This window comes from Panthera tigris, chromosome B3 (assembly GCF_018350195.1).
Source record: "Panthera tigris isolate Pti1 chromosome B3, P.tigris_Pti1_mat1.1, whole genome shotgun sequence".
Taxonomy (NCBI): domain Eukaryota; kingdom Metazoa; phylum Chordata; class Mammalia; order Carnivora; family Felidae; genus Panthera; species Panthera tigris.
Genome location: NC_056665.1, coordinates 9,975,269 through 9,996,277, shown reverse-complemented (window position 1 = coordinate 9,996,277; position 21,009 = coordinate 9,975,269). Strand labels below are relative to the sequence as shown.

The 21,009-nt window shown below is 43.6% G+C and overlaps 1 protein-coding gene across 7 annotated transcripts in view; it reads left to right on the top strand.

Moving 5' to 3' along the window:
* Nucleotides 1-21,009, top strand: part of AKAP13 (A-kinase anchoring protein 13) — a 335,984-nt gene that overhangs the window by 103,948 nt on the left and 211,027 nt on the right. The window lies entirely within an intron of this gene.

Genomic DNA, 21,009 nt, shown 5'->3' with positions numbered 1-21,009 from the left:
AGCACCACAGGAGGAGATCAGGAGGGAGGAGGGAGGAGGGAGGCGGGAGGCGGGGGGCGGGGGCGGAAGGCCGTGAGGGGCCTCATGTGAGCAGGCGTCCCCTCACCGCACGGCTACAGCGGGCTACAGCGCACTGGATGGAACGCGACAGGGGTTAGGCTCTTCTGAGGGAGGAGGAGCGGTGTGGTCTGGATGAGTGGCTGACAGCTCAGAGGAGCCCCCAGATGTTGGGACCGCGGAGGGTGTTAATATGAGGGAAAATGGTGCCGCCTGGTGAGCGAGGCCCGTTCAGCGGGAGCTGCCTTGGAGGCCTGAGGGAGAACACATCCAGGCAGCGTCCTTCCACCTTCCACGGGGGGGAGGGGGGGGAGAGTGAGGATAAAACGAGGAGATACAAGCACATTTCACAGGTGACAGAAGCTTTACATATGGGTAGTTTTATTTATTTCTTTATTAAAAAAATTTTTTTTTAAGTTTATTTACTTCCTCTTTTGAGAGAGAGAGAGAGGGAGGGAGGGAGGAGGGGAAGGGCAGAGTCAGAGGGAGACACAGAATCCGAAGCAGGCTCCAGGCCCCAAGCTGTCAGCACAGAGCCCGATGCGGGGCTTGAACCCACAAGCCGCGAGATCGTGACTTGAACCGAAGTCGGACGCTTAACTGACTGAGCCACCCGGGTGCCCCTAAATATAGGTAGTTTCAGAGGAGACCCATCTTTATATTGGCGAAAGCAAATAAACGTTATGCGGTGCACTTCCCCTTGTGTCTTCTGTAAATACTGCCGTGTTGACAGCTCTCTCCCTGGCATGCATAGAAAGGGGAGGCGGAGCTACTGAGCGCCTTCCATTATGGTCACTACATGGTCTCCTCACCCTCAGGAGACCCGCGTTCTAGATGAAGGAGCCAAGCTAGTAAGAGGGGAAGCAGGGATTCAGACTCAGAACTCTGGCTCCTTCATCTGAGATGTACAGGTCAGGATGGTTTCACTCTCAGTTCCTCACAGCGGTGCTACCTTCTCCTGACCCCCATGCTCGAAGCCTGGTGCTTCTATCACATTCTGCATGTACACGTTGTCTTTAGCGCTGAATCCCACTTGCCATCTTTTTGTCCAATGTAAGATCCAAACTCCCTACAGATTGTTTATTGACAGCAGTAATTGGTTTGTGGGGTGACCCGGACTGACTTCCAGCTGGATTGTTGTAGAGCATTGCTTTTCCAGAGTGTGGTCGCCAGCCAGGAACATAAGCATCGCTAGGGATTTTTGTTAGAAATGCAGGTTTTCAGGCCCTACCCCAGACCCGCTACATCTGGATGTGTGATGATGGGGCCCAACAAGCCATTTTTTTAATAAGCCCTTCAGATTATTCCGATGCATCCCAGCGTTTAAGCATGAGCCAAGTGAACCAACAGGATAGTTTAAAAAGCCCCTTTCTTATGAATTGGGGCAGTTTGGGTAGGTTGAGGGCTTTCCACATGGCTGACCGTTAACCCATCATCCACGATTGACTCTGAAGGCACATGGGAAATTACACGCATTAAGTAGGCTGTTATTTCAGAGGGTGGATCTATGGTAGATTCCTGAGTAAATTATTGCTAGATTGTTGACTCAAAAAAATACCAAGGTGTGTAATACTGAACACAGGGCTGGTTACCTTTTAGCAGAGGTAGTAGTGATTTTCAGTTAAGGGAGTTAATGCTGCACATTGTGTGTCACAATATTTTTACATCATTTGGGTTTCCCAGGAGTTCTTCTTGTGTGGTTGTGAGTAATCAAGGCCAGATCTCTTGTAGGTAGTTAGCAGAGCAGGTCAGGATGCAAATGGAACTGGTCAGAGTGCCTGGGTTTGGGAATGAGGTATGGACAGGCTTCCGCACCTGAATTTTGGGCAGCATAAATAAAAACTGTTTTGAAGTCAGCCTTTGGGAGTTGAAAACCCCCCAGCTGTGGAGCCCAGGCCGAGTCGGTGATGCTTCAGGTAAACCCCTTCCATTCCGTGTGCTGGCCTCCAGCCATGCGGAAACAAGTTTTTGCATCTCTCCTCTTTGCAGCACAGCAGACCCTCCCGGTCACTCCTGACGCACACGAGGGAAAGGGTTTGTCTTTCAGGATTCGTTCCCTTTGGCTTGTCTCTATGGAGCCCTTCCTGAACTCTCACCCTCCTGAGTATCTGCCACTCCTGCTTGTGCCCCCTGCTCCTCTGTCCACACGTTCTAAAAGACCCCTCAAACACTTGAAGCGGACGTGCTTTTGTTTGCACGGCCCTTTCTCCTTCGCTGTGTGCACCTTGCGGGCAGAGACTGCACTTAAATTGTTTTTATGCTCTCGTTTTAACTTTAGCTTCTGTCATGGTACCTTGCACGTTACAAGTTCTCTGAGCCTTTGGTTACATAGAATTGAAGCTGTTTGGGAGAGAACTTTGCCCTCTGCGTGGATGGTTATAAATGTCTCACTAGCCAAAGATGAGATTTCTGGGGGTCAGATTCACGACCTCAGTAGGAAGGCCACTGCAGATCATTAGCCAGAAGGTAAAACCACACAGGTGGCTTTGTGACCTGGGACCAGTGACAGAGGCAGCACTTTACTTTGACTTTGACCCCGGAGATGGGAACTTGGTACTGACAGTTGGTGAAAAATTGAATTTCGGCCCACATGGTTTGATACTTGCATGCTGTGTATGGGCTATTATTGGAACTCTCTTGTTTGCCTCTTTCTCTCCTGATCTCATTCTGTTGGCCTGACAGACCTGTGAATTAGGAGAATTATTTTACAAATGGGGAACTGAGGCAGCAAGATTGATATTTTAAAGGTCTAGTCTATTCATTATAAGACTAAAGATTTTCATTGCTGTCTTTGGAATTTGCTCTGCCATCTGAGACGAGACTGTTAGGTAGATTTACAAAGCCAGCCCCCTGCATCTGTAGCTCAGAAATCCATAAATAGCTCCAACCAAATAGAACAGTAGGAATGTATTTGTATCAACAGGGATGTAGAAATTCCATTCTCCTGGAAGGGATGCTAATTTTTTGATTGATTAACGGACCGATGATACGCCTCTTTATTCCTTTTTCTCAGGACTACACCTTTCTCCTCCACAGATTCTGATTTCTTTGATGTGGAGATTGTAACTCAGGGTCTTTATCCTTGAGTACAGAGAATGCCATCTGTACTCTGGTGGGGGAGGGGTTTGTTTGTTTGTTTGCTTGTTTACTCCTTTTTAAACTTGGAAAGAGCGGTTGGCGTCGTGCATCCTTGGAGCCCCTCACAGAGCTCTGTGTTCGGATTATCTGCTGACCCCGGGTTGATACACCGAGCATCTGGCAGCCGTGGTGGAATTCTCAGCTGTCTCTCTTTGTTATGTCCACAGAAGGAAATGTGAGTTTTATCTTACTCCTAAGGCATTGGTACATTCCTTTTTTGGTACATGAGAGCCAGCAATCTGATTGTGGGCTTATTTTCTACCATTCCTGTCATCTTCTTGACCTAGTTAGAGGCCAGGGGTGATCTTGACCTACCCACGTGACTGTGAATTCCTTCTTGGTCACCTCCTGCATTCTGGAACATTCTACCCTTGAGTCAAGTTGATTAGGTTTTGCCAACACTGCCTAGTTCATCCTGTCTTGTGTAGTTCTGGGGTTCCAGGCGGCATGCTATTAAGAAGCTACTACTATGGGTATTTTCTCTTGGTGAATATCTTTCCTCCACAAATCTTCCATTTTCCAGATTTCCGTGAAATTGGTTATTTTAATGTTGGCACATCTGCGGGCATGGTTGTATGTTGTTCATGTCTGACTAAGTCTCAGAATTAGAAGTAGGTCTTCTTGACTGTTTTGACTGTGAGGCAAAAATAGGGGTTTTAAGAAGTGGTGCGCTGGGCTGCTGGCCCCAGGCTTCCTGTCGATTTGGGGGTGTGGTGGTTCTGTATGCGGCAGAGGGTGGCAGAAATGCACGTCGTGTTAAAGTGGTAATCGTTAAGCCTCCGTTTATTGAACACCTTTTAGTACTTAGTCACTGTGCTCTATCTCCTGCATCCGGTTTCTCCTTTCCTCACCCTGACAGCCCCATTAGTATCGTTTTCTGTGTTTTAGAGAGGAGGCAGCAGGGCTGGAGAACTTCATTCACTTGCTGAGGTCATGCGGCTAAGCCAGTGATCGAGCCGGAGTTTCTCCCAGGCCTTTCTCGCTTCAGGAGCCTGGGCTCCCGGTGTCATTACATTGCTGCTGTGTGTCTGCTGTTCTCCTGCCTGGTGTGGGAAGTGCGCTGTTGCCCAGGGCTTGTAAAATAAGGGTGTTGATGGATTGTGGAAGAAAGAATGAGACACTGAAAAGTGGAATTAGTTGGGAAGAAGGGGAACCATTTAGGGGCAGACAGGAGACCTGTGATAATCGCTCTGGGTGAGTGTAGTGCAGGGGCCTCCTGGTTCTAACACTTGCGTGTGCATGGGAATCACCCGTGGCTTCATGAACACACAGATGGGGCCACGGCCCCAGAGCTTCTGATGTGCCAGGTTGGGGCAGGGCTGAACACTTGCATTTTTGTCAGTTTCTGGGTGGTGCTTACTGGTCCTGGGGCAACACTTTGAGCGTCCTCAGAGAGAGAAGTGATTCTTTTTGGAGTCCAGAGGATGTGGGTTTGAATTCCTGCTCCAGTACTAACCAGCTGGGAGAGCCTTGGCTCCTTCATCTGTAAAATTCAGCAGGGTTTTGTGGGGATTGAATATGATGTTTAACATGGCACTTTAAAAAATTTAAATTCCACTGTAGTTAACATACAGTATACAGTATAGTGATTCTCACAGTTTCGTCCATGCGTCACCCAGTGCTCATCGTGACGAGTGCGTACCTGGCACTTTTCGAATCCTTTTGCTGAGTACCAGCTACTTTGAGATATACTTCACATGTATCGTTCACTCTTTACCAGTTCAATATTGTCCCCATGTGTAAAGCTCTTAGCACATGTAGATACTCAGATGACATTTCCACCCTACCTTGTCCGTATTTAAGAAGGCTGGGAAATGGGTAAGGCACCTTCGATAGATTTTCATAAACGTTATTTGTTCCTTTTTAAAATTTTGACACTTTAAAAGGAAAACTTTTTTAGGGGCGCCTCGGTGGCTCAGTCGATTAAGCATCCGACTTCGGCTCAGCTCATGATTTCGTGGTTCGTGGGTTCGAGCCCTGCATCGGGCTCTGTGCTGACAGCTCGGAGCCTGGGGCCTGCTTCGGATTCTGTGTCTCCCTCTCCCTCTGCTCCTCCTGCACTCACGCTCTGCCTCTCTCTCAAAAATAAACATTAAAAAAAATTTTTTTAAAGGAAAACTTTTGAAAAAAACTGGATGTTTATGTGAATCTTACCCAGCAGTGCTGGACAAGAAAAATGTTACTATCATCTGAAATGATGATGTTTTTTTTCTTATTATCCTTATGGCTTTTAAATACAGTAGACTTATCAGTTAGAAAGCTTAACCAGCTTTGGGGCGCCTGGGCAGTTCAGTCAGTTAAGCATCTGACTTCAGCTTAGGTCATGGTCTCGCAGTTTGTGAGTTTGAGCCCTCCTTCGGGCTCTGTGCTTGACAGCTCAGAGCCCAGACTGTTTCGGATCCTGTGTCTCCCTGTCTCTCTGTGCCTCCCCCACTTGTGCTCTGTCTCTGTCTCTCTGCCTCTCTCTCTATCTATCTCTCTGTCTCTCTCTCTCTCTCAAAAAAAACCACGTTAAAAAATAAAAAAAAAAGCTTAACCAGCTTTAAGAAATCTTTATAATTTACCTTTAAAACTAATCAAATGTTTTACTCTTTCTATATTCCCTTATTACTGCTTTTTCTCAGAGGGCTTTTTATAAAGCCAATTTTGCCATCTAGTTAAAATTCTTCACCCATAATTAAATAAAACCAAAAATAGTAAAATCTATTACTGTATTTGGCTTTCTTTGAAAAAGAATCTTTCAACCAGCAGTGGTTGTAAAGAAAAGTAAAGACATGGAGATTCTGAAGTGTTGGGGGTGTTTTTATCGGGAATGAATGGGAACATTTATTTTGTGCCCGCTGTATGCTAGATACTTAGCATACCTTCTTCAGATACCAGCACGTACTTTATGTAGTTGTTGAGGGTGTTAAATGGTAACCTGCTCAGCGGAAGACCTGAAAACAGCACTGGCATACGGTCAGCACTTGAGGAAAGAGGTGTTACTGTTGTTTCATGCAGATATGTGAATATAGTAGACACAGTCTCACCCTCATGGAGTTTACAATCTAGCAGTTTCCAAAAAGGGTCTGAGGTAGTCCCTACAAGCATCACAAAGCTAGTAACAAGTGAAGCAGGTCTTCCTTGTCCTGGGATTGCAAAGCCTGTGGTCTTACCTCCCAAAGCAGTGCCTCCCATTCTGTACCGGAAGCTTCCCTTCTCAGTCTTGATGTAATAGATAGTGTCCCACTTGCCAACTTTGAATCTCTCTCCATTGGTCTTTGTGGTTTGTTGTATGCTGGGTTAGGAATGAGATGGGGCCAGGTGTGGTTGAACTTGACCGCCTGGGTTCCCCTCCCTAGGCATTGCCCACGCACATGCCCATTGCCCACACAGGGCAGGCTCAGGGAGTTGGAGGAAGTCTCGATCTGCATGCAGTGGGTGAGGCGTGCTGTGTTAGGTCAGGTGAGGAAGCCTTTCACCTGAGGAAGGAGACCAGGTATCCACCCGGGAAAGAAAGTCACTGTCTTTCTTTTTTCATGCTTTACTGCAATCATCTTACTGTCGTCGTCAGGTGACGGGAGGCTAGGCAGGTAAAGGGAGCCCCGTGGCCAAGTGGAAAGACTTGAGGCGTACACACCTTGGTGTGTTCTGGTGTGAGTGTGTGAGTGTGTGAGGACAGAAGTCGAGCTGGTAGATTGAAGTTGACAGAATGCCCCTCCCCACTTCAGCCTGCTCTGGGGGAGCGAGGGAGGAATAGGGAGCCAGAGAGACTGACTTATCTAATCCTCTCCGTTCAGTTCTTTCAATAGATTCCCATCAAGAATTAATAAAAATCCTTACGTTCTCTCATTTTATCCAAATATCTGTTCGTCAGCAAAGAGGAGACTGTGTCTTTAAGTGTTGGTGTGATTATTGTAGCTGTTCCAGAGAGTTGTGAAACATTTGTGGGAGGGAGAGGGGTGTGTGTGTGTGTGTGTGTGTGTGTGTGTGTGTGTTTTGTAAGCCACCAGCCAACACCCTCTGACCAATTTAGTTTTGCCTAATGAGAATGGTCTGAGAGGCAGGGTTGAGCACTGAAACGAAAAGCTCATATACTCCGAGTTTTCAAAAACTCTCTTTGTTTTAAGGAACCCTTGCCATTAAGGAGACTATATATATTCAGTGATTTTCAGACTTTTTTTGTAATTTGATTTCTTTTCCAGCTGAAGTTTCAAGATTCTTCCCCATTGGTGAGAAGAGTCTGTAACAAACTCCTGTGTACAGGGAACTCAGCAGGGTTATTGAGCGCCACCTGCTGGTTTTGGTTTAATGGACCAAAAAGGCGGTGCTTGGAAGGAAACCTTTAAGAATTTGTGTATAATCTTAGTGTTGCAAAATTATGAGGCTGGAAGACATATGGGTTTTGATTATTATTATTAGTAGTACTTAAAATGATAGTTTTGTGTTTGCGTTGGGAAGGGGGATGCTTCTGGCTGGAATATACACGTGTGATTAAGAACGAAGAAAGCAGGTTATAGGGATTTCACTGACCTCTGTCTTCATCTGGCAAAAGGTTAGCCTGGTTGAAACAAAAATTAAGTTTAAATGTCCAATAAAATTGTTAAGTATTTTCTAGCCTTGAAATCAGCCAGAGTCTCCGTGTATATGGAATGAATTTAGTTTATGCCAAAAGTCATTACATTTCTCAGTGGATTTCTGTTATGTTACTTGAGGTACTTTGAGGCGCCTTTTAAGGAAAGCTTTATAAACAGACAGCTTTGCTGTCCAGTCTGGCACGTGGGCTTTCTTCTGAGGAGAATGGAGAGTATCTGAATACTTTTCCACTTAAGAGACAGATAAGGGTAAAGCCCCTTGGTTAAATAAATAGGCATGATGCTACTATATTCTCTTCTTGTCACTGGTCCTTTTGAGCTTTAGTTCTATGCTCAGTAATTTTTTTTTTGCCTTATTTTTATTTTTATTTTTATTTTTTTTTAGAGGGAGCACAAGCAGGGGCAGAGGGGAGTGGGGGAGAGAGAGAGGGAGAATATCTCAAGCTGGTTCAGTGTTCACATGGAGCCAAACACAGGGCTCGATCCCATGACTCTGGGATCGTGACCTGAGCCGAATTTAAGAGTCAGATGCTCAACCCACTGAGGTGCCCCTTGTTTGTTTTATTTTTAAAAGACGTTTCAAGAACCACTGACCTAAAAAGTTGGCATAGCGAGATCATTAGATTTTAGTTCTTTTAATTTCTCATCCAGGTGTCTTAAGTGTTGAAATGAATTGAAGAGAGGTGGATTGTTTACAGGAAGAGAATCCAGTTAGGAATTCATTTATTCATTATTTCATCCAACATTTACTGAGCACTTAAAGCAGGCATTTACACTTTTAGGCAGTGATGTTGCATTGAAGAAAACAAATATGCTCTCTGGCCTCATGAAGCTTGTATAATACTTGGGAGGAAAGGGAGGAATCAGGGAAATATGTAAATACATGTGTACTCTTAGAATTTATATGATTACATACACGTGTGTGTGTGTGTATATATATAAATACACACTGTACATATATATAAATAAATGTATGTGTCAGATAGTAAAAAGTGCTGTGAGGAAAAAAGGCATCATAAATCAAGAGAGCTGCAGCAGAGGAGTTCATATTTCTCTACGATGGTTGGGGATGGAAGACATTACTGGTGACACTTGAAGAATAATGATTAATGCTATATACAAGATTTTTGTGATTACCTTACTTGATCTTCCAACCACGTATAGAAAAGTACATGGAGCAGATAACGTTGTTAACCTTCCATGGTTCTCCTTGGACTAGAGTATCAAAGCCGAAATCCTTTGCCTCTCCTTATGTCCTGTCTCCTGCTTGTGTGTTCCCTGTGCAGAAACGATGGCACATCACTCCTCAGATGGGCCATGTTGGTTCAAAGCTTGTAGGAATTGGCTAGGCAGACCAAGGGTAAAGTCACTCCAAGGAGAGGGAACTGTAGGGATTCTTTTAACACGCAAATCAAGATGATTTCCCTCTTTTCAAAACCTTCCAGTGGCCCAGCATCACACTGAGATCCAGACCAACATCCTCTCCCCTCCAGTGTTTATTCACTTGCTCCCGCAGACTGGCCTTCTTTGCTGTTCCTTGTACGTGTCAGGTTGATACTTGCCTGGCACTGGTCATTCTCTTGGCCTTGAACACTTGGAACTTGCCTCTTCTTTCAGGTTCGCACTCAGATAGGACTTCCTGTGGTAGCCTTCCCTGATGACCTTATCCGAAATACCCTTTCGCCCCTCCTTCAGACCCTCCTGTTCTTTGTAATAGAACTTACCCCTGATGTTGCTTTTTATAATTGGATCTTCTTACCTGCAGGATAAACTCTAGGAGGCCAGGAGCCTTGTCTATTTCAGTTTAATCCATAGTTCTTAAGACTGCTTGACAGTGTTTGACGATCAGTAAATATTGTGATGAATGAATTCATTTTGCTGACAAACAGATTGAACTTCCAAGTGGTTATTTATGAGCTTCCAAGTGGTTATTTATCAGGTCTGTAACTATTACGCAACTGATTCTGTTCTTATTCCTGAGCCCGTGTCTTTTCTACTTCACGATCCCGTGGCACATACTGTTAGAGTAGCATGGTTCACTTAAAGAAATGGAGGGCACTCAGTAAAACTGAAGGTGTGCGCATGTGCAGGTGCGTGAGCCCACGCTCCTGCCCCCCCCCCCCATTTTGTAATGATGCCAGTTGCCCAGAAAACCTTAGCTATTCTGAAACCATACTAGCTACTTTGAACGGATATTAAAAAAAAACATTAAAGTTGCACTGCCCTGCCCAATGATGAGGGGTTTGGGATTTTTTTTTTTCTTCTGGTAGGACTTCTATTTTCTAGCTGGATGGTGACATCATACACTTATGTTAGTTCTTGTCTTAATGATTCTTGGGGTGCTGCTTTGCCATAACTCTGCCTTAGAAATCTGCCTTTTATTTGCCTAGAATGCTGGTAAATTAAGCAGCACAAATGTAACCCCTGTGTCCTCCTACAGTCGAAGTTTGTGATGTTCCCCTCTGGAGTAGATTTCTGTGTACAGAAGGCCACAGAATGGCACTTCGGGGTGCTCCCAGAGATGGAAGTACAGAAGTTTGATATTTCTTTGAGGTTTGCCAGTATATGATATTTTGTTGGCTTCATTATATTTAGTGTTGAGAAACTCTCAAATCTGACAGATGTTTCCAGAATGATTTTGGATTCAGCGTGTAGCCTCTTTTACTCCTCCCTCACGTCAGCCCTGTCCACTCATTACAACTATCATCTCTTTCAAACAGAACGTGACAAAGGCAGGAGAGGATTTTCCAGTGGCCTGTGTTTGACATGGGCTGGTGGGAAGCCTCCCTCCCCTGACCTGCTGAGCGGGGCGTCCTGGGTCACCGCTGATGACCACAGCACCTTATCCTTGGGTTTCCCACACTGCTGTTGATACAGCTTCAGCCTTTGCTTTGTGGGCTTCTTACTCCGTGAAAGCACTCTGAGCCCCAAGGGGCAAGGTCTGTCTTGTCTCAGTACCTTCCATGTCTTCCGTAGGTGTCACCAAGCACCCAGCCAGTGTTCAGTTGACTGAAGGAAGGCATAAGCAAAGCAAGCTTAGCAATTTGCTTATTTATAACATTTTAAGTTTTGTGTTTTAGAAGGATGAAATGTTTTTGGTTCAACCGAACAAACATTGACTGAGCACCTGTATATCAAGATACTGAATGTGCAAAGGTGAACTGGGTACCAGTTTCTTTTCCACCTCCGGTTGTAAATGGCGTAGCTCTCAGAAGGCATGTTCCTGCTGGAGATGACCTGTGTTGAGCTTTGAGCAGCATTGGGCATACCCGTGTCTCCATAGCAGCTTTCCTGATCACACCCGTCAAAGGAGAGTTTGGGTACCCATCTCCTCTGCCCCTAGATGCCAGTTATAGCACTTAACCACAGGGCATCCTGTCCGCGTGTATGTCTCTCTAGGCTCCTGGAGGGCAGGCACCAGGAAGTTTTCATAATTCCAGTACCTGGTGGGTAGCAAACACAAAATATATCAAACAGAAGGCACTGTGTGCTTGTTCAGCATGAACAGATGAATGACAAGGCAGTGGTGATGAGAACAGAGCAGAAGGAAGGGCAACGTACAGATTCATGTTCATTATGTTTCTGCTGATTCACTTACCTACCTGATGGACTGGAATAGAAATTTTATACTAGCAGTAAAAAAAATAATGAAATAAAGTAAAATATGCTAAAGGGAATTTCAAACATTTAAGGCTCATTTACATATCAACGTTAATGTTTAACATTCATATTTTCAAATATTCATATTTCAGAAACAATCCCAATACTAATGGATAATAGTCCTTTGTATATTTGATGGCAATAAGTTACTTGAAAGTTCGTGAACGATCATTAACTCAGTGTAGCTTTCTACCAGATTAGTACAGATTAACAGTTGTATTTTGCCTCAAAGGCTTTTGCAGTTACTGAGGGTGTTATTAACAACAAGCTGGTTAACACAGAGAGAAACCTGAAATATTTTTAGCTGGTGGGAAATGAACTGTATCATGACTCTAGGAAGTGATATTTATTTTAGTTTAGCAAATGAGCTCTCCGGAAGACCCGGGAAAATACATGTCTTGAGGTTTTCCCTGCAGAGGCTCAGTTGTGGCTGCCGTTAAGAGCAGCATGGTAAGTCTCCTCCTCTTTCTTGGTGGCCCTTGAACTTGGGTTCCTCTGGGGTTCAGAGGATCCTGTTTCTGGGTTTGAGGCACAGGACTAGGTAGATGAAAATGGTATGTTGTGCAGAGGCTCGTTAACACAAGGGTCTAGACCTTGGCTCTCTGTCACCTGGGGTTCTCTCCTGGGCTCAAGGCTCTTTAACTGGGTGCAGGACCTGAGAGTCTGGCTCACCAGCCCAGACCTCTTCCTTCCGCCCGACCTGCCGACCACCTGCTGGATGTATGCTGTCTGCTTTCCATCCCGCTGAATTGTGAAACTTGACATTTACAGCTTATCGCCCTCTTTTTCACTCATTCCCCTAGCCCCCCCCTCAATTTTTCCTCGTGAGATACCCCTTTTCATGTCCACTCTCTTCCTATCTTTGTGCAGCCCCCAGACAGTCAGCTACCATATTTCATCAAATTATTTTCAACAGAATGCTTTTCTCATATGTATTTCTTTTCAAATCATCTTACTGCCATAGCAGTTTAAACTTTTTTTTGCTTCCTTAAACCATGTTTTTGTAATGTTTTCCACACATATGGTTTCCTTGCCTCTGTTCTCTTTTTTCCTTCTTTAGGATACTGCTGCAGATACAAACCTTTCTAGAACGTTCGCTGCCGTTAACATGTCACCCTTCACCCCTCTCCCCGCGGTTTTCTTTCCGTACATACCGCACAAGGCTCTATTTTGCCTTCTTGCCTACACAGGTCCAAGTGTGAATCACTTGGCTTGCCATTAATATTCTTTGTGAGCCGATCTCTGCCACATTTATTCATATGGGTATGCCAAAAGTTCCTGTTGCTAGGTAAGCACTGTGAGAACCGTACATAGGGACACCGTTCTTGCTGTCCACGAGCTTCATCTAATGAGAAATCTATACGGTTGACCCTTGACTTGCACGGACCCACGTGTATGTAGATTTTTTTCTCCAGTAAGCCCATTGGAAAAGTTTTCAGAGATTCGCTGTAATTTGAAACAGCTCACATATGAACCCTGTAGCCCAGAAATATTGAAACATTAAGAAGTTGCGTGTGTCATGAATGCATAAAATATTTGTAGATCCTAGTCTATTTTATGGTTTACCACCATAACATACACAAATCTACTGTAAACAGTTAAAATTTATCCAAATGTAGGTTCGCAAACACTTGGAGACCATACCTGGTGTCACTTGCAGTTCAGAGAAATGTAAACAGACACAAAATGCAGTGTTAAATAATAACAATGAAATTAATCATCCTGCAGTTTCATAGCCACCCCTTAGTGCTGTCCCAGTGAGCACAGTGAGCTTGAATGTTGCCAGTATCTGCGTCCACCCCCGCCTGAGGCTTATCATCTCCACGTGAGCGGTTGGTCTCTCCAGGAAATTGCATATGGCAGTAAAAAGTGATCTCTGGGCGTTCTCACTTACTAGTACTTGAGTTTTGGGGAGTTCAAAGTCGTATGTGGATTTTTGTCTGTGGCAGGGGAGGGTGTCAGTGCTCTCAACCCTGAGATTGTCCAAGGGTCAGCTAATCACAGGGGGGTTAGATCATTGCTTTTGGTTGTCATGTCTCTTACCTTCTTTAGCCTGGAACATGGCCGCAACCTTTCGTGATCTTTTATGGCATTGACGGTGTTGAAGAATACAGTAATCCCTTCCTTTCTTCAAAAGCATGTTTCTTATTTTTATTTATCTGATGTTTCCTTGCGGCTAGATGCATTCTTGGTCAGAGCACTACATAGGTCACATTGTGTCCTTCTCAGAGCATCACACATGGAGGCACATGTGTTCATCTGTCTTTATTGGGATGTTTATTTTGATCACCTGGTCAAAGTATTGGTGAATTTCTTCACTGAATAAATACCATGTTTTTTCTCCCTTTAATAAAAAGCAGTTTGTGGGGAGACACATTTAAGACAACGTAAATGTCTTTTTCTTCCTTGGACTTTCTCCCCAGATTGATAATTGATCATTTTTTCTAGAATCACTTTTTACTGTTATGGTTGCAAAGGGCTTACCCCTTTGCACTGTGGCACCCCCCTCTCTACCAGTGAGGCTTCATCATTCTGTCATACTCCGGAATTCTCCCTTCTCCTCTGTTTAATTCATTTATATGGTATTCTTATAGACTCATGACTTCCTGTTTTTTAATTATTTATAGTTTGCTACTGTTTTTAATTGTTTTGGTCTTCAGATTGTCCCAGATTTGGCCAAGGAAGCCACTTCAGTGTGCAACATGTCACCATCTTTTTTTTTTTTTTTTTTCTTTATTGAGCACTTTCTTATTTTCTGTCAAACACAAGATGTTCCAGGCTCATCGTGTCCGTACCCTGATCCTAGGTCTGGAAACACCGCTTTTTTTGAGTGGCCCTGGTTCCTTTAATGGAGAATGGTGTTTAGTGACCAAGAGCTGAGCGTTAGGTATGCTCACTGTTCCTGGGTGTCCTTCTGTTGTGTGAGCCTTTAATGAAATTGGAAACCAGCTGCCCTGATTTTCCAAGGGAGAGACTTTCTTTTCAGACTAGGGAGAAACTATAGCTGACTGTCAGTCTTTGGTTGCTTTAGGAAATGATTGGGCAAAGGGGTCTGTCAATTGCCTATATTCTTGTATTTATTTTTTTTTAATTTTTTTTTTAATGTTTATTTATTTTTGAGACAGAGAGAGACAGAGCATGAACGGGGGAGGGTCAGAGAGAGAGGGAGACACAGAATCTGAAACAGGCTCCAGGCTCTGAGCGGTCAGCACAGAGCCCGACACGGGGCTCGAACTCACGGACCGCGAGATCATGACCTGAGCCGAAGTGGGCTGCTTAACCGACTGAGCCACCCAGGCGCCCCTATTCTTGTATTTAAAGGAGAGAATGAAGCTCATTGCGTGAATGCAAAGAAGTGTCTGAATTGTATAAGGACTCACTTTGGAATTACTGTTTCAATACTATAATCACGGACACCTCATGGAAAGATAATACTTTGGACTAATGCTCAACCTTTACTTTGTATGACTTACCTCCTTTGTTTCACTTTCCCCTGTGAACATCAGGGAGAAGCCTTGTCATTTTGGCAAACTGGGAAATTGATTTGGGAAGGCCTGTAAACTTCTTGAAGATTCTTGAATGAGGGGCGCCTGGGTGGGTCAGTCGGTTAAGCGTCCAACTTCGGCTCAGGTCATGAACTCGTGGTTTGTGGGTTCGAGTCCCATGTCGGGCTCTGTGCTATCAGCTGTGCTGATAGGACAGAGCCTGGAGCCTGCTTCGGATTCTGTATCTCCCTGTCTCTCTGCCCCTCCCCCACTTCTCTCTCTCTCAAAGATAAACATTAAAAAAAAATTTAAAAAAAAAGATTCTTGAATGAAAGGCAGTTATTATTAACAATTTCATAATTCTAGAACCCTGCAAGAATATCTTTACTAAATATATATGTCTGCAGTATGTAAAAAAAAAACAAAAAACCAGTCTCAGGAATGTAATTTAATTTTTGTACCCCTTTAACTTTGAATATTTGATTACATATAAATTTTTTGAGAAGTGTTTTTTTTGGAAATCTTGTATTTTGAAGAATTTTAAATTTACATAGAAATTGTTAAGTATAGTACAGAGAAATCCCATTTACATTAAACCCGGATTCAATGTAACATCCTGCCTTATTTGCTTAATCATTGTCTGTCTTTTTTTAAAGTAAGTTGCAGACATCATGCTCTTTTAGCCCAGATACTTCATTGTGTATTTCTTAAGAACAAGGATATTGCTCTTACATAACCACAGCACAATTAGCAAAACCAGGCCCTTTAATGCTGGTACAATGTTAAACCTGTAAGCCTTCCTCAGATGTTGCCAGTTGTCCCAATAATGCCCTTCATGGCAATTTACCTCTGCCTTTCAGCTGCCAACCCAGAATCCTGTGTCACATTAGTGGGCAAGTCTCTAGTCTGGAGCATTAACTCAGTCTGTCTTTGTGTTTCATTAGTGATATTTTGGAAGAGTAACTGGCCAGTTTTCTTTATAGAAGGTCCTCTTCCCTTGGGTTTGTGTGATGTCTACTGAAGACTGGATTGAGGTTGTGCATTTTTGTTGGGGACACTGTAAGTGATGCTCTGTCCTCTGTGGGTGTCATCAGGAGTGGTGCTGGTTTCATTATTTATAACATTACCTTTTTTGCTGACTTGATTCAGGTGATATCCACCAGGTATCTCGTTTTCCTTTTGTAATTTATAAGTGAGCAGACTATTTAAAAAATAAGGATTTTTTTTTCTTTTGAAAAGAACCCATCCGTATTTGAAAATATTGGAAAACAGAAAAGCACAAAGTACATTATGAAATTGGCTTCAACCATCCTAGATATAGGTACCTGCTAATAAAGTTTTGGTGTTTTCTTCCTTCTCAAGTGTGTTTTGAGCACCTGCTACTTCCTATTCTAGACTAAGGGGATATCACAATGAATAAAATGTGCTCTCATGGCGCTTACATTCTAGTGAATAATAATAGCTATTATTTCTTTACTTATTGAGATACTGTAGCCAGATTCTCGCACAGAGAGTCGTGACACAGACTTTTCTTTCCAGGAAGCAACTTCATTCCTGCCGGCACCGCTCAGATGGGCTCGTACCCGAAGAACTGAGCACCAAACATCATGTGGCATAGTTTTTTATACATTGTCGATTTTTTTGTCTCCCGTATATGGTAACACACACAAACATGTAGTCTGATTAAGTGGTCTCATGTTACAGGGTCATGAGGGATGTTATCATGTATGTGCATAGCCAGGCTACCTTGAAGCGCCCCCCCCCCCATTTTTTTTCTTTCCTTAGGGAGGGGACCCTACCACAATATAAATGACAAATAACATGGTATTCGTTTTAGGTGTACAACATAATGATTTGATATATGTATAGATTACAAAACGATCATGAAAATGAGTTGAATTAATATCCACCCACACATAGTTACACATTTTTTTTTCCTGGTGATGAGAACTTTTAAGATTTACTCTCTTTGCAACTTTCAAATATACAATACAGTATAATAACTGTGGTCACATCTGTTATATGTTACGTCTGCATTACATTGATTACAATTATTATTTGTTGAACATGTTATTATGTCCCGTGAACTGCTCTAGGTGCTTTACTTTTTATCACTTATTTAATTCGTACAACCTTATGAGGGAAGTGTGATTGTTCTCTCTTACAGCAGAGAATTTAACATATCCAAGAGGTTAAGCAGTTAGAAATTGACGTGCCATGCGGTGATTCAGCCAGAGATCATCCTCTTACCCACCATGGCATGTTAATACATTAAAAGCCAAATTTGAAAGTTAGAAAACAAATTGACTTAAGGTGGTGATAATATATTGTTAAAAAATGTTTATTTTGAGAGAGAGGGAGAGAGAAATGGGCAGAGAGGGAGGGAGGTAGAGAGAGAATCCCCAGTAGGTACCACACCCAGTGAGGAGCCTGATGCAAGGCTCCATCCCATGGCCACCAGATCACGACCTGAGCAGGTATCAACAGTCAGACCCTCAACAGCTGAGCCACCCAGGTGCCCTAGGTGGTGCTAATACTGATCTTTCGCCAGCTGAACTCGGGCACCATTGTTAGCCACGAGCTGGGATGCTTTGTACTTGGCTAGGATTTTCTCTGATAGGCAGCCCTCCACCATCCTCCTCATAAGCACTCACCCCGTTTCCCAGGCCTTGTCCATTCCCACACCGTAATCTTCTCTCTCCCATCCCTCTCCTGCTTTGCCCTTCCCTGTGCCATTTTCTTCCTGATCCAGATGCTGTCCCCAGTGAAAGGAAGGCCCCGGGCATAACTAGGATCTCGGGGGCCTGGAGAGTCTGTCAGCAAGACGATGGGTCTCCTAGGAAGAGAAAATCCTTGATCTAGAAAAGGGAGATCTGTTCTTTGAATTCCAGGTTGGAAGTCTGGGGAAAAAAACGTTTGTTTACTTATTTTTTTTTAAGTTTATTTTTGAGAGAGAGTGAGTGGGGGAGGGGCAGAGAGAGAGGGAGGGAGGGAGGGAGGGAGAGAGAGAAAGAGAGAGAGAGAGAGAGAGAGAGAGAGAGAGAGAGAGAGAGAATATGAATGAGAATACCAAGCAGGCTCTGTGCTGAAAGCGGGGCTTGGACTCCCGAACCGTGGGATCATGACCTGAGCCAAAGTCAAGAGTTAGACACTTAACCGACTGAGCCACGCAGGTGCCCTTGTGTTACTTACTAATAAATATGTAAAGGTGATTATGGTACTGTTAGTACTGTATGTCTACTATATACCCGAGTTAAAGATGGGGAGAACTGAGACCGCGGCTACCATATAAAGTTCTGTTTTTCTTGGCAAATAAGTGACTGACTGGCGTTTAGGACTACGGTGCCTTCATATTTGGGGGATCACCAATAGTAACAAGATGGGGCCTGGTATAGGTTGTCTTTTTCCATTAGTTCTTTTGGCATCTGTCAGCAGAAATAGTCCAGATTCAAAAAAGTGTCAGGTTCGGGAATACATTTCCCATTAATGCAGAAGCATGGAAAATACCGTTGTGAGGAGAGCACTCTGTTTCTTCGGTTTACTGGAGAAGCGGAGATGTAGAACCTCTCTTCCTGGGGCTTCACTCAAGAACGTCTTGAAAATTGCCCTCGTTAGTAAGTTCATCTGTGGTGGTTAGATGCGTGACAGACGTAGTTACCGGGTAGCCAGGTTGATCTGTCTGTTCATTCCATGGGGCTTGTCCTTCCCATGAGCAACAAAATCATGTACCGGAATATTCCTCAGGGAAGGTGTGGTTACAGCAATCATCTCAACCAGAGTTCTTTTTAGATCTGTTTTTCATCCTTACTTTTCAGGCACCACCGCACTGGCCTAATCGTGCACCTCCCGTCTGCATCACTGTAGGTGCACTGTCCCTGCAGTGAAACCGGAGCCATGTGGCCCACGGCAGAGTGACAGTGTTGACTGTCTGCTCCCGTGACTTTGGGAGGGCAGAGGGTGCTCCTCCAGGGAAGACAGGTGCTTTCGTCCCGGGTGCCTTTGGAATCTGAATTTCAGGTGGCTCTGAGGTGAATGAGGCTTCTGGGGTCCCTTCTCTTTAATATTTTGGGTAGTTTGACTTAACATTAAAAAGAAAACCATTGAAGCTATGAGAGCTTTAAAGCTTCTTTATTTTGCGAGTGAAGAAAGAGGTTGATGTTAGCCATCTCCTCTGTCCTCCATTAAAAGAAGGCCCCAGATATCACTTAATATCTTGGGCACAGAGTCTTCTAGCAAGATAGTGGGTCTCATGTGGAAATCCCTGATCTTGAGAAGGAAGATATATTCCTAGACTTCCAGGATACTTATCTAGGTGGAAAAAAACAAAAACAAAACCAACTCAGATGTTTCGTTTTGTTTTTCTTTAAAAGTCCACAGTGTAAATAATTTAGGCTGGCAGGCCATACAGTCTCTGGGAACCGCTCAACTCTGCAGGGGCTCATTATAGTACAAAAGCGTGGCCCGGCGTAAGACTTTACCTATGGACACTGAAATTTGAACATCAGATAATTTTCACATGTTAAAAGATTTTTTTTTTTCAACCATTTAAAAGTGTAAAAAACCTTTCTGAGCTCTTGCGCCATATAAAAACAAGCAGAGAGCTGGATTGTGCCCGCGGGCCCGCCTGTGGTCTAAAGGATGAAACTTCAGAGCTCTCATTTTTTTTTCCAGGTTATAATGGTATTTCGATACCTTGAGAAGTTTGTTCTTCTCACATGTGCTGCAGACATTTTAGCTGGTTGCGGTTTATCATGCCAACGGGTATTAAAATTTTACCAGCCTAAGCTTTTCAAACATGTTTCCAAGAAAAGGACTTAGGCATGAGTCTCCATTATAATTCTAAATAGCGACTGCAGCCAGGGATAATTCTGTTGTACCGACTGTGCTGTTGCTTGTGTTAGGGTGCTTTGGAACTTTCCAGTTTGGCATTTGTACGTAGTAAGTCACAGCTCATTTGTTGCTCATTGTGACTTCTTACGTGTTGCACTGAGCACATTTGAGCCCCTACCATGTACACAAAGCACTGGGAATAAGTGAAGAAATAGGCCTTCGAGGCTTTAGGAAATATTTTGAACTCTGTTTCCAGAATCAACCTATTGGAGCATTTCTGTTAATAGGCTTGGTCCTAAGTTTGATGTTATGATTTCTGGTTTTCGGTGTTTAATGGAACTCTACCTGCTGCTCCGTTTTGCTGCCAGGCTTGGTAAATTGTGGCCACAGGGTGGCATGGTTCTCTAATAGACTTCATTGGTGTTAAAATGGAAAAGAAAAAAATACTGCAAGGCATGAGAATTCTCTCCCCTATTGTAGCCTGGCTTTCTCTAAATTGGTTTTTCCATAGTGCATTATTGTTTTTCTTTTTTTTCATAGTGCATTATTAAGATTTAGATAATACTAAACCCCAGTGCTTTAAACCTCGGTGCTTTAAAATCTTTTGTTTATGGAGACAACATGAATTGTATAATGTTTATGATTGGGAAGATGGTAATTAGGACTGTATTTTATAGATTATATTTAATTTAGACAGTAGCCTCAATTAAAAAAACTAACCTGTAAAAACTAGAAAGAATATTTGTGAATAAATGACAGAGATGTCTTCTCAGTGGTTGCAGAGTTATGGCAACGGTACTGGCAAGTTTCTGATCTGATTGCAAGGGTTTGATGGAGGGTTGGGTAAAGAAGGGTAGGGATTCCAGATGGTCAGGAAACAGATTAGTAGAAAAGTGACCGTCCCATCCATGTAGATTAAGAATATTATCGTAGGCTGAGAGCAGAATATGTTCCAAGAGTTTTCGTATATTAGCTGGAGGAAGAGAATGTATTATCTCCATTTGTATAGACAAGGAAAGTAGGGTTAGAGGATTTGAGTCAAGTCTTTGTGGGTGGAGTTTAAACCCAGACTTGCCCAGAGCCCAGACGAATGCTCTTTGCACTCGTCCAGGCAGGCTCAGTGGAGACTGTCCTTGTTGCAGAATGGGTGGATTTGGCAGCGATGTCTGGGGTGTAGAATTCAGAGTTGTTGCTCTGGGCAAGGGGCATTCTGGGCACAGGGATGTGACTGTTTAATATGCCTCCTCCATCCTCTCGGCCTTATT